Source organism: Heliangelus exortis, chromosome 2, assembly GCF_036169615.1.
Source record: "Heliangelus exortis chromosome 2, bHelExo1.hap1, whole genome shotgun sequence".
Classification (NCBI taxonomy): domain Eukaryota; kingdom Metazoa; phylum Chordata; class Aves; order Apodiformes; family Trochilidae; genus Heliangelus; species Heliangelus exortis.
The window spans coordinates 124316070-124329006 of NC_092423.1; positions in this window are offsets into that span (position 1 = coordinate 124316070).

Genomic DNA, 12937 nt, shown 5'->3' on the forward strand with positions numbered 1-12937 from the left:
TACAGAAAATTTTAACTTTCTGTATTTGTACTGGATGTCAAAATACTGTAGAATCCACTTTTATAAAATACTGTGTAGAATCCACTTAATTCTGCATATGGCAAATGCCAGATTTCTTTATCAGTTAATCATAAATCCAACAGGAGACTGTTATCAATGGTCTATCCAATTAATAGTTTAATTTCAGTGAACAAATCTGCTTGTCCTAGAAATGAATCTTGCATTAATTATTGAGAGTTGCTTCCACTCAAATTAAAAGAACAGAAAAAACTGCATATTCAAAGCTTTTAGTTTCAAAAAGGCAAATATTCAGCATTTGTGTAAATACATGTTTAATGAGCTGAAAAAGTCCATGCAATTAAATGAGGAAAAGACTTGCTGTTCTTCAAAGCAAAACCATACAAAATCTCTGGAACTTACGTGGCAAACCACAGAAAAGGAATGCTGCACTTACTGATGAATAATGACTAAAAAGACTGTTGGAAGTAAATGACAGTAAGAAATAAAAAGCAAATCGTTAGGCCAGGGCATCTTTGATGTTGAAGATCCTAAATAAAGTGAACTTTGTCATAAATCATGCTGACTTTTACTCTTGAAAAAGATGTATCATAGATGGAAAATCAGTCTTGATAAGGAAGATGGAGAAGATATGCAGCTTCTATGCAGCCAGGATGAGGCAAAGCTAATCTAAGTCCATGGTCTAAATACCTCACTTTCAGATGGATGACTGTGAAGAACTCAAGTGCAAATGAAGAAGGATTGATAGGGCTATGTATAAATGAGACTGAAAATTATCATTAAGTGAGATGGTAAATTAAGTAGAACAGTAGAGCAAACTCCATCCAGTTGCCTTTGCTTCAGAAAACTGGAAAGACTGGTAAAATCCAACAGGAAGGTTGGAAGGGATGATGCCTTCCGGTATGAAGAAGTGGTTTCACTCCTGATCCATATGTGGACTTAGCATAAACAGGAGCTTTTACACAGGATGTTATCTGAATTTGTTATTTGAAGTGGAATTCTGAAGCTAAGTCTTGCTGACTGTGCACATGATTCATCCAGAGGTGTCTGTTAACTCATGCTTTTGCAATTCTGTCATGCCATTGCTAAGTAGAACATGATGTACCTGTTAGGGAAAAATATGACTGCAGTGAATTTGAGTAGTGCAATGTCACTCTTACTATATCTTGCAGAAGAGTGGTCAGGAAACTGCTGAGGAACTCAAAACTCCTTCCTGGACTTAGACCAGTTGCCTCGCTGGCCTAGCATGGTGAGACCATGGGCCAGTTCTCTCAGCCCTGAGACCACTGTATGGTGGTAATGATGAAGCTTTAGCAGATTAAGATTTTTTTAGTCTTATAATTGTTCTGAGTATTTAATTTTTTTTTACTGACATTCCAACTATTCATCCTACCTTTATTGCACAGACAATAGAAACATCCTCACTGAAAACTGAAGAGAAGGAGGCTTCTTCTTGCTGGACTGGTAGTACTCATTTTCCACAGCCCACATGGTGGAGCCAGTGCCTCAACATTCACATTTCTGACACCACTTCTCAGAGGTGTGAGCTGCCACACAGTGCAGATTCCTCTAGTCCATCAGGAGTAACTAAATAAACATGGAAACAAATGCAGCTTATCCAAGTTATTCTTGAGTTACAAGATCCTGTGTTTAAATAAATGTTGATTGATAATGTATTAATTTCTATCTGAAGAACATTTATAGTTTGACTGCATGTTTTCTTTTTCATGCAAAGCCTATGTTTAGAAAACACTTTTGCTTTCATAAACTGAGAAAAATCCCTCTGATTTAATTCCTAAGCTCCCAAATAATCCTATTGTAAGGAAAGAGGAGCTACAGATGAAAGTCTCCCGCTGATATGCACCAAATTGGTTGCTGATTTGAGTAATTATGAGACCAGGACTGCAGGACACGTTGCCCTGCATACTAGTAATATCCTGTCTGAACAGCTTTTTCAGTCCACATAGCCCTTTTCTCTCTGCATATGATGGTCATCCTTCATGGTTATGATAATCTCTCCACTGAATGAAAAAAACAAGGCATTTCCATTAAGGTTCACTTCTTTCAGAGAACAGTGATTTTTATTTTTTTTCCTTATCACTGCAGTCTACCAGCCATTAAGCCCTAATTTAAGAGCTCCCACAGTGTTGTTCATTGTCTGGATAATAAATCTCTGCTGGAGAAAGAGTATAATCAAGGAATAATTTTTCTTTTCAGACACCACTGAGCAGTGGATGGCATCGGTGTCTGCAGCACAACTAAATTAATAGCTAAACAAATGCTATTGACCCTTGAATAAGCAGATGAAAGTTGATTTGTTGCCCAACAGTGTGTAAGACCTAAAACTGAAACACTTATTTCATTGTCTCTGTTGGGAAAGTAGGGAATGCACATTTAGAAACAATACTTGCCATGACTAATTCCTCATAGCAGTTTGCTACAACTTCCACCATTGAAAATTTTGTAAAAAACATGGGGTCAGTATCATCTAAAGAAAGTTGAGGATATGGAACACACACCTTTGAAGTAATATTTGGGCTGGGACTTAAAGAGAATATGGTACAATGTTAATTAACAGTAAAAATAATTACGTTCTTACACTGGTGCCCATTATCAGGCTACTTAGATGCCACTTTAAGAAGTCCCATAAAATATTTCATACATTCCCAATATTCTTCCCATAGCCTTAAAACCCAAAAATCTTATATTTGCTGTATATACAGGTATCTCCTCCTCTTAGAGGTGATGAGGAGCAAAGGTCTAATGCAGAGAATCTTGCCTGCAAGTTCTTTATGGAAGCAACTTGTTGCTGGACCCTGACTCAGACCTTTTTGCCCAGAGATATGATCTGAGTTACACTGAGATTTGCCTTCTCTTGTTCTATATTCCAATCAATTTGAACACGTAATGGTTAACATTTAATAGTAATAAATAATTAAAATAGTATTAGTTACATTTGATTAAAAAATGAGTATTGCCAATCTAGTAATTTTAGGAAACCTGTCACAATCTGCTGCTCATGCTACTTTGCAGAGCTCAACTACCCAGTTACTCTCTGTCATCTGTGCTGGAAGCATGGTGTTCATTTGTAGCAGGATCTGACTGAAGGCTTAGCCACCTTTCAAAGGCGTTCCTGGAATTTGTTCTGGAATTCTCTAAATGCTGAACAAAAAGCAATGCTGCATTAAACGGGTTTGGTTTTTTTTTTTTTTCCCTTTTTCTTGTTGCATTGAAATGCCTTTAATAAGGATATGTAATCTCATGATTCAGAACATATTTTCCTGGAACAGCTTCACAGTAGCATCTAAGCAACACTTCATGTAGAAACATAAAACTTCACGTTAAACAGTGAATCCCTTTCTTAATACTTGCAGTTCTATCTTCATATTCTAAGACTGTAAGGTCCAGTTCATAATGCACCTGTTCAGCTGAGCAGCCTCTTGGCAATGTTTACTGGGACTGAGCTGTTGATTGAAAGACATTCTCTAAGACTTATTGCCTGAATAGACCTCACGAATGTAAGTGCACATATGTCCATGTCAGCAAGGGAACTCAAGAAGTGTTATGTGGCAGGAAAAGGAGTAGATTAATTCCATTTATGCACAGAGAAAAAGTTGTCACCAGTAAATAAGCATCAGAGCAACACATGGTTATTACCAGTCAGAAGCAGCCGTGCTGTTCCCCTTGCCACAGCTTCTGACTCAGTCTGGTCTGCCTCAGGCTCACCAAAAATATCCTGCTTCCCTAATTGAAACTGGTAGAGGAAATATGTGAGAACATTCACATAATCTTAAGCTAAGATGTGGAGTTTTGCCAAACAGCCCAGATGGATAGGGCACAAGGCAGTGTTACCTGCAGAAAGCTTTCTCATCTGCTCCTTGTCATTGGGAAGCTCTGTATAGTCCATCTATCTTGTTAATGTTGACTGGAACTTATTATCTGATTCTATTTGTTCCATCATCATATGGACATCTGGTTAAAGCATATAAATAACTGTTATTTACACTTACTCCATTTGGAATATGCCCCAGGTTGTACCAGGGGAAGGAAATGGCCTGGTCTTCACCAGAACAGAAGTTAAATCCAGCTCCATAGACATAATTACACTCGACACAATCCAGAAACTCCTCTCACTTATGATTCCAAAATAATCTATAGCTCAGTGTTATGAATCTGGAGTCAGGTATTGCTGTAGACATGGTTCCTTTTCATGCTTCTGTATGTAGATGTACTTGGTAAGATCTTCAGGGCATTTTGCCAGTCTGTCTCAGTGGCTCTCAGTCCTACTGCTTAACTTGTGCTGCAGTTGTCTCCAGTAGCAGGTTCTGTTCTACTGCTTGCTTCCCTGATTTTAATTTTTTTTTTCCTTTAAATTTCGACTGGATTTTAGGGGCCCTTTGCATCATCAATCCTGCTGAAGATTTCTTGCTTACCTTTGTCTGCTCTGGCAAAGACTACTCTCTGTATAGGAACTGGTCACTGCAGGCTGCAAACTGAACTGGTGTAGGAATTGTAGCTTGTTGAACAAGCAGCCTGACAAAGAGTTGCCAGACTTTTTGAGCTCCTACGCTAGGCAGCAGCCTGGCTGACCCATCTCAGGAGCACCAGGTAGACTTTTGCACATGAGAGCTTTCTATAGAAATGCATATTTCTGGTCTTGCATTATCATTGCCACAGCTGAAGTCACACGAGCTGTTACCCTGAACCTCGTGTGTGTCCCCTGCCCATATAGTAATGTACTTCTTGATGGTTTGGTTCTTCTGCCTTGCCCATTGTACATTCAGAGAAGCAAACCTGCTGGCTCTGACAATGAAGCATAGGTGACTGGGTGTCTGTGTTTGTTTATGCCTGCATGCAGAAGCAAATATTTTCCAGGGCTTCAAAAGGAATTGAAAGGTAGCAGGCAAAACAATGCAGTTGACAGATACGGCTGCTTGGAGTTCAGAAAGTATCCAAATGAGCTCACAGTTATGTGTTGTAGCTGCATTGCATTGCAAAGTGGGTAGATGGGAACATGCTCTGAAATACAGCAAGGGTTTTACCCAGTGCTCCAGCCAAGAGTGCCAACACCTTTATGACATTCACTTAGATGTATTTACTTGAGGTTTTTTTTCTAGTTCATCCATGTCTAAAAACCTGTACCTAAGGATGTGACAAAATTACTAAATAAAAATCTGTATTTTTTCTGGTTTCAGTATAGATTTTTGTTCATGTGGACTTTTAAATAATGTCTGTGGTGGAGCAGAGTATGCCATAGCAGCTCTGGGGTTTTGTAGATGAGTAGCAATAAAAATAGAATTAATCCCAGCAGAAAGAGATTTTATAGAGCTATTTGCTCATAGTCTGCAAGTATGAGATGCTGCTCTTTGATAATAGAAACTGTGGGAGAACATGGGGATTGTGGCATAACAACAACATAATTTAAGTCAGTATGTTGTTCTTTTTATTTTGACAGACAAAGATCAGGCTGTTGATAGGTTTCCATTCATGCCTACCATGTTTTCCATAGCCTGGCATGAATTTCAGTGAAGTGGAAGGCATATGACAAACTGGCTTCTTGGCTGTGACATGTCACACCAATTATGGAATGCTCAACAAAAAGCACCATGTGAATGTCTTTTGCACACTGCCAAGAGTGCTATGAGCTGCAAACCAATATGGTGCTTTCTGCAGCTTCTTTGTTGCTGTATTGTTTTCCACTAATTCCTAATTAAAATAGAAGGTATGCTGTATTAATATTTGTGCTAGGCACAAAACTATCATTCCAAAACTACTCTGTAATAGGGTACAATTGCTCTGCAGTACAATTGCTGAGGTGAAACAGAAGTAAAGCAGCCAAATCTTTGCCCGCTCCACAGACTGAACAAATCCAGAGAGCTCAGCTTCTTCTGGACTGTCCTGTGCTCCAGCCCACTCTCTTGACAGCCCTCCTCTGTACTCACAACACTTACTCAATGCCTTTCTTGTACTATCAGGCTCAAGGCTGGACTCCAGAACCTACTGCACAAGTGCTGAAATTATCACTCCTGTCAACCTGCTGGCTATGGTCTTGTGAACAGAGCTCAGTGTGTACCACAGCAAGGGCACATCACTGGACCCACGTTCCATTTGGGGGCCACCACCATCTCCATGGCCTTCAGGACAAAGATGCCTGCTGGCCAGCTGACCACAACAATTCCTGGTGCATGGGATTCCTCCTCCCATGGTGCAAGACTTTGCTCTGCCTTTGTGAAACTTTATGAGGCTTCTGCCAGCCTGTTACTCCAACCTGCCTGAGTTCCTCTAGAGATCAGCCCTTGATTTCATCCTTGAGCTTCCTGAGGGTGTATTTTGTGCAGCAGTTCAGGTCCTTAAGTTTTGCCACTTAATAGGACAAATTAAAATTTGCTCCCAGACAACAATGGATAATCTCCTGGACCAAATCTTGTTCATAGAATTATCAAGAAAATATCTATCTTAGTTCCCCTTGAATTTGCATAATGTCTTTGACTTGCCTCTTTCTTTTTGATCATAGAGATACAAATTTTCAATTATGAGGACTCTGTATGCTAGAGGATTGCACTAATGCACTATTGCTTTTACAGGACATATTTATTGACCTTGCCATTGGCTCTTTTCACTTGCCCACTCACAGGCGTTGTAAGATGCCTTTCTTTTCTCCTTTCTGATTTATGGAGTACTGGAAATCAGTGTATCTTCTACCATGCAAATCATTCTGGTGCCACAAATCTTTTTCCATCTTTTTCTTCATTGCTGCACCTTCCTCTTCAGTCCCTTTTCTCTCATCTGCTTGTACCAGGAATTTGTATCAGCGTTTGTTATCCTTTTTCCATAGTCAGTTCCCATTCTCCTTATAGCAAGGGCTCCATATGTCCCTTGCTCAGGCTGTTCTCTCTATCACACAATAGAGGCTTCACGTACCTCTTCTTCCCTCTATTCCCCTTTTCTTTTTTTCCTGCTCAGCCAATAAATTACTTGGTGATTTTTCAGTAAATATGTCTTACTGGGAAGATGAATAGGGGGGAAAATCAGTTTATAGATGGGCAGCATGGCATTAGCTGGCTGTTTATTTGATCTGCAGAAAACTGCAGACGTATTTAAGCTGCTTGAGTGCTCTGGTAGTGCCCATTTCACAGTTATCACATTACTTCTAAGCAGATAGTGAAATGTCATCAAGTTGATGTCATAATACTTAGCCAACTGGCTTAGGTGATGCCAGTCCCTACAGCTTGTGCAATATGCTGCAGTTCTGAGGCTGGGACTTTCTAGGCTAACTTACATGTTTAAAAAGGCATGTTCTAAAATGACTCCCTTCTGTCAGCAAGACACCTCTCTCATATTTTATTGCATATGTGGGTTTTTCAGATTTACTAAATAACATGCCTACTGCACAAGTACCTGTAGCACTGTAGCTGACCAGCAGTTCAGTAAGAGGGCTTTCAGAGTAGCTAAAAATACTGGGGTTTTATCCCCTTTGGACATTTTCATGTGTAGATATGAGGCTAGTATGACACTTTCTGACTGTATCATTTTGAGAAGCAGTGCTTCATTTACTGCTTTAAAAGACCATGCCATTGCCAACAGCACTGTTTTAAATTATTTTTGAAAATACAAAATCTTTATGATACTGTTTCTATAGACTTTTTGTCATCAACACATCACTACGCTGCACCACGATAATAAAATGATAAATAGGGAAATATTTTATACTTAATATTTCTTAAGGAAATAACTTTTCTGGGTGTGACCACTGACTTTCAAGTTGTACAAGGTTATATTCAATAAAAGTCAAGCAACTGAAATATTTGTGCACCTTTATTTCTTCAAGTAAAATGATAGGTAACTTTCCCAGCTTTATTCAGAAGCAGCTGATACCTTTTCTTTTGAAGTATCACTTCTTTACTCTCTTCTGGTGATCCACAAAATCTCTAGAGGACTCTCAGCTCTCATATTCTCTCTGCTTAAGCTGTTTTGTATACTTACCACCAAACGTAACTTTTAAGGGCTCTGGATCCAGTCTCTGAGATGATGGAAGTCATCTGTAGTCTCATTGACAGTCTCTGAGATGATGGAAGTCTGCTGTAGTCTCATTGTTTACAATTTGGAAACCACAGATAGGTTGGATAACTTTTCTACAGATCTCTTAACTGTTCCTTCTTCTCAGTATTCCATTTTGTAAATACTATATTAAAAATTTGGGAGTGAAACAGATGTAAATGGGTGCATTGCACTCAGTGTCTTGAAGAAGCAATTCAGTATTACAACTACAGGTAGAACTCTAGAGAAGTAAGGCATAAGACCTTAGTAAGCACAGTCTTTTGGCAATGGTTCAACTCTTGAGAGTCTGATTTAACTCATAATGGAATAAGAATTTTTTCCATTTTAATAGTGGAGTTCATCACTCATTATATTTATTTCTTCAGTTATTTCTGAAAAGAAAACATGCAAGGAACAAAATCCTTTGGATGAGAATCCTGTAATAATCTAATGCAGCAGGAGCTGATTTTTTCTAGACTTTATACCAAGAATTACAAAAGTACCTCAGAAATTTCCCAAGCTTTACTCTTTTGTGATGAAAGAAGGACACTGGCAATTATAGTAATTCATGTGGTTATACATGAGAAGTCTTCTCACTGACTATAATTTGACCCTCTGTGTGGCTGCCCAGTGCCATAGCTTCATGGCTTTTTTCTCACATTCTCAGCAAAATGCTAATATGGGAAATTTCTGTAGTTAAAGATTAAAGCCTCTTAGCTGCTGAGATTTCTGTGAAATATGTTAATAACTTGGAAGAATAAATGTACCTTAATATTTATACTGAAAGCAAAATGTATACATTCTGATTTCAAGAGTTTTAGAAATGCATATCTCTAAATCCAGGAATGAAGACACAATTATGCTACAAAGAAATAGGGCAATTCTTAGATTGATACTTTGAAGGTACACAGACTTTTATTAGAACCATCTTGTGCATGCCCTGTACCTAAATTCAGAATAAGTTTCAAATAATTTCTTCATCCCTCCTGACAAAGCCCTAGTTTTAATGGTGATTAGTATTATGTGGAAAAATACCTAGCTGAAGTGCAAAGTCCATGCATATGTATGAGAAGTAAATATAACTGTCCAATATAAATCTCTTGGCCAACTATGTGACTTTGCTTCTTTGAACAAGAATTTTTCTTCTAGTTCTTCAAAATGAGACCAGGCACTCTTGGGTTAATGATCTCTTATCCTACACATCTGAAATGAGAAGCAAAGAATCATGAGGGATGGAAACAATACATAGAGATGATATTTTGCTAATCAGTCAAGGACCTTGCACTAATTCCTGGTCCCTTGAGCAAAGCCTAAATAAAGGCATTTGGGAGGAATCACTGTGTCAGGATTGCTAGAAATAGCCACCTCCTCCACTCTCTGGAAATGAGTTATGAAACATGAGCAAACACAATCTCTTATCTATTTCTGTGAGTCATTTTTGTATCTTTGTCCTTACCACCATCAATAGCATCCAGGCTTTGGCTGGTGGATCTTCAAAATTGCAGATCTACCCTCCCACTGTGTTCCTGAGAGTTTTTTTATTTAATGACAGAGAGTATGCTTTTGTTGAGCAAGTATCCATGACAGATAAGGAATGTGGATTCATGCTGTGCTTTCTGCTGTAGGACTTCACCTCTCACTAGCAATACTGAAGAACTATTGTTCTGATATATTTCAGCCTTTAAAAAAAGGTAGTTAAGGGGTAGGATCTAGAAAATAATTCTAGAAGTGCTCAAGTTAGTCTTAACATCTAAACCATTTAATGGAATATTTAAAGGCATTTGAACCCTAAATGTCTTCTGATAAAGACATGCCACAGTGAACATGGTCAGAGAAAGAGGGAGAGCTGGGGCATTTTAGACTGGGAAGTAGAATTGCTGTTTAAATTTACAGAGACTGTGAATTTCTCTTCCAGATTTTCCTTATATGTGTCCAAGACTGAGAATTTTATCACATCAGTTAATACAAGGGATTGCAAATAAATGGTTTGTATAAGCTTTAAAAAATTATCCTGTTAATCACCTATTTAACATTTGAGTAGTCCTTTTCACTTTAGACTTACTCTCTAAGGTCAATGTTTGTGCCATCTGGATAATAATGTGATGGGTAGCAGTGTAATGGCTACCTAACTAGAATGTTCACTGAATTCTGTGTGAGGAATTTGATTTTTTTTTTTTTTTATTTTTTAATGGGTGGATGTTGTCTTCTGAATTTTAACCTCACTTTTTAACTGCTTTTGATTTCTGAACTCGACTGTTACTCTTACTATTGATTTATATTAGAGACGAAGTCTGTCATATTTTTTTGTTTGTAAATCTGACCTTACCAATATCTAAAGCAGCAGGAGATTTATTAGTGACAATGCACAGGTGTTACCCATCAAATTGTCACCTCTGGTCTGCCCTGAAATAAACTTCTGTATCTTATCAAGAAATTAGGACAACAAAACTTTTTTGAAAAATCAAAGTTCTAGTGATGAATCATCAAGAATCCTGTAATACTATTTTTAACTATCTCATTATGAGCTACTCTCAGTGGTCCAGACTGCCTACCTGCTTCTCATCTGTCCCTCAGGCCTCTGAAGAAGGCCTTATTAATATTTGCACAATACCTTTATGCACAAAACTGGTTTATACCCTGCCAGCCTATGAAATTGTCTAACTTGTGATTGATGTGTCACTGCCATGATTCCTGTCTTGATGTATGGCTGTGAAATTGTGATAAGCCTTCATTTTTTGGTGGGGAGAGTTTTTAATGATTCTGGGATAAATTTATTAAACTTTTTAAAAACAAACAAACAAACAAAACCCCAAACCACAAACAAAAACAAAAAACCCACAAAAAAAAACCCCAAAACCAAACCAAAAAACAAACAACAAAAAAAGCCCAGGCATTCTGGAAGGATCTCATCTGGAACAGCCCCTGCTTAAAGCACAGGGAATTTCAAAGTTGAATTAGATTGCTCAGGGCTTTGGCTTTTCTCCACCCTCCTTCTGGATGGGCAAAGAAGTTCCTTTACTGAGTGCAGGGCACTTCTGGAAAAATGGAGAAGGTAGGGAAGCCCTCTGTGTGGCAGGTTAGGCAAATTTATCAACCTCAGTTTATGAGTAGAAGAGTCAGAAGAGCTCAGTTTCTTACTTCTTTTCCTCTCCTCTTCTCAGAGACATTTTCTCGTTATGTTTTCCCTGACTGAACACTAATTTGGCTTTCAGGAGCAAAATAAAGCTGTTTTTACAACAATACACTGAGAAATTGAAAAAAGTGAAGAGAGATGTTTGTTCAAGCTCAGCAAATGCTGCATCAGAAAAAGATGTGAAATTATACTAATTCCAACCTGGGGTACACCTCATAGTCCTGAGAGAGGCTATTGTTATGTGTGCAGTGTAGACTTGCCAAGACCAGGGAGACCAGCAAGGGTACTCTAAGTCACTGGAAGATGCTCTGGATCTGCATATTAGTCTGTTGAGTCAAGGAATTGAGAAGATGGCAAGAAATAGAAGTAAAAAATGAAGAAGTGGGAAATATGGGATATTTAAGGCAGAAATACATAGCTCCTGTGTACCTTGTTCATGTCTCCCCTTTTACTATTGCAAAGTTACTGAAATACCTTGAGTGGTTCCAAACAGTCATCTGTTACCTCACCTCAAATTGTTCATGGTACACACACATATATAATTGTTCCTTGGCTGACACTGCTCTTTAGCTTCATTAACTCTTGTCATTTCTTGGTGTTTACCTCTCTGATGATGTGCATATACAGACAGCTGTCACTTCCCCACTTGTCATTTGTTCACTATGAAAAGCACCCTTTTATAGTCTCCTCTTGTAAAGTCTCCTCTTTGGTTCCCTGGTCTCCCCTGCACCTGTTCCAGTTCATTCTATCTCCGCTTCATGAAGATAACAAACCTGCTTCAGAGGAGGTTATACCAGGGTCTCTCGAGTGCATTGACATCCCCTGATTTGTACTTGGTTTCTTGTGAACTGTTCCTGCCTGGTAATGCTTGTTGACATTTTATGACCAACAAATCCCACTCTTTCTCCTTCTCTTTCACTTCCACTTCAGATCAGAAAAAATTAATCAGCCAAGATCAGGATTCAAGACCACTGAGTTGCATTTTCTGCTACTAAATTTTACTCCTAATTTAAACAATGTTTGAGGGTACTGAACTTTCCTGTATAACAATCCCACACTTCCAACCTGTGCCATTTTAATTTTTCTTTAACCAATTTGTACTTTTGTCCCCACTTCACTGCTATAAAATAAAATGATCTCACTACTTCTTATTCAGAAAGTCTAATAAAATTTAAATCACAGTGATTCACCTTTCAGTCCAATGTCTTCTGTCCATTCAGGCCCTGGTGCTAACCTCTGTCTTCCACAACTTGCCTGATGATTCCCTGTGTCTGAAGAACACATTTTAGGAGTCCCACTTTTGATTTCTGTGTGTCACATTCAAGTCCTATGAGGAACATGTGTTGGCTAACGAGCATGCCAACAATTTTAAGTGCAATTCGATGCATAACAACCTGCTAATTGAAAGGACAATTAGAGCTGAAGCAAAACAAACAGATCCTACTCTTAATTTGATAATAAAGATTTTATCTAGAGCTGCCAGGAACAGGATCTTCAGCTAGCTAAATGACTTCCAAGAATCCTCGCAGTAGGAAGCAACACCTTTTCAAAGACGAGGGGCAATGAGCAGCAGTGAATTTTTGCCCCGAGGCTGTTTCCAGAGGCCATGGAGGCAGCACAGCACGGAACAGTGCTGGAGCCCGAGCCTAGACGTGGGAATTTCATAGGGAAGGGTGCGAACCTCTGACAGTCCTTGCACACAGAAGCTGTTGGACTCATCCCCGGCTGCCCTCCAGCTCAGGGTTCTGC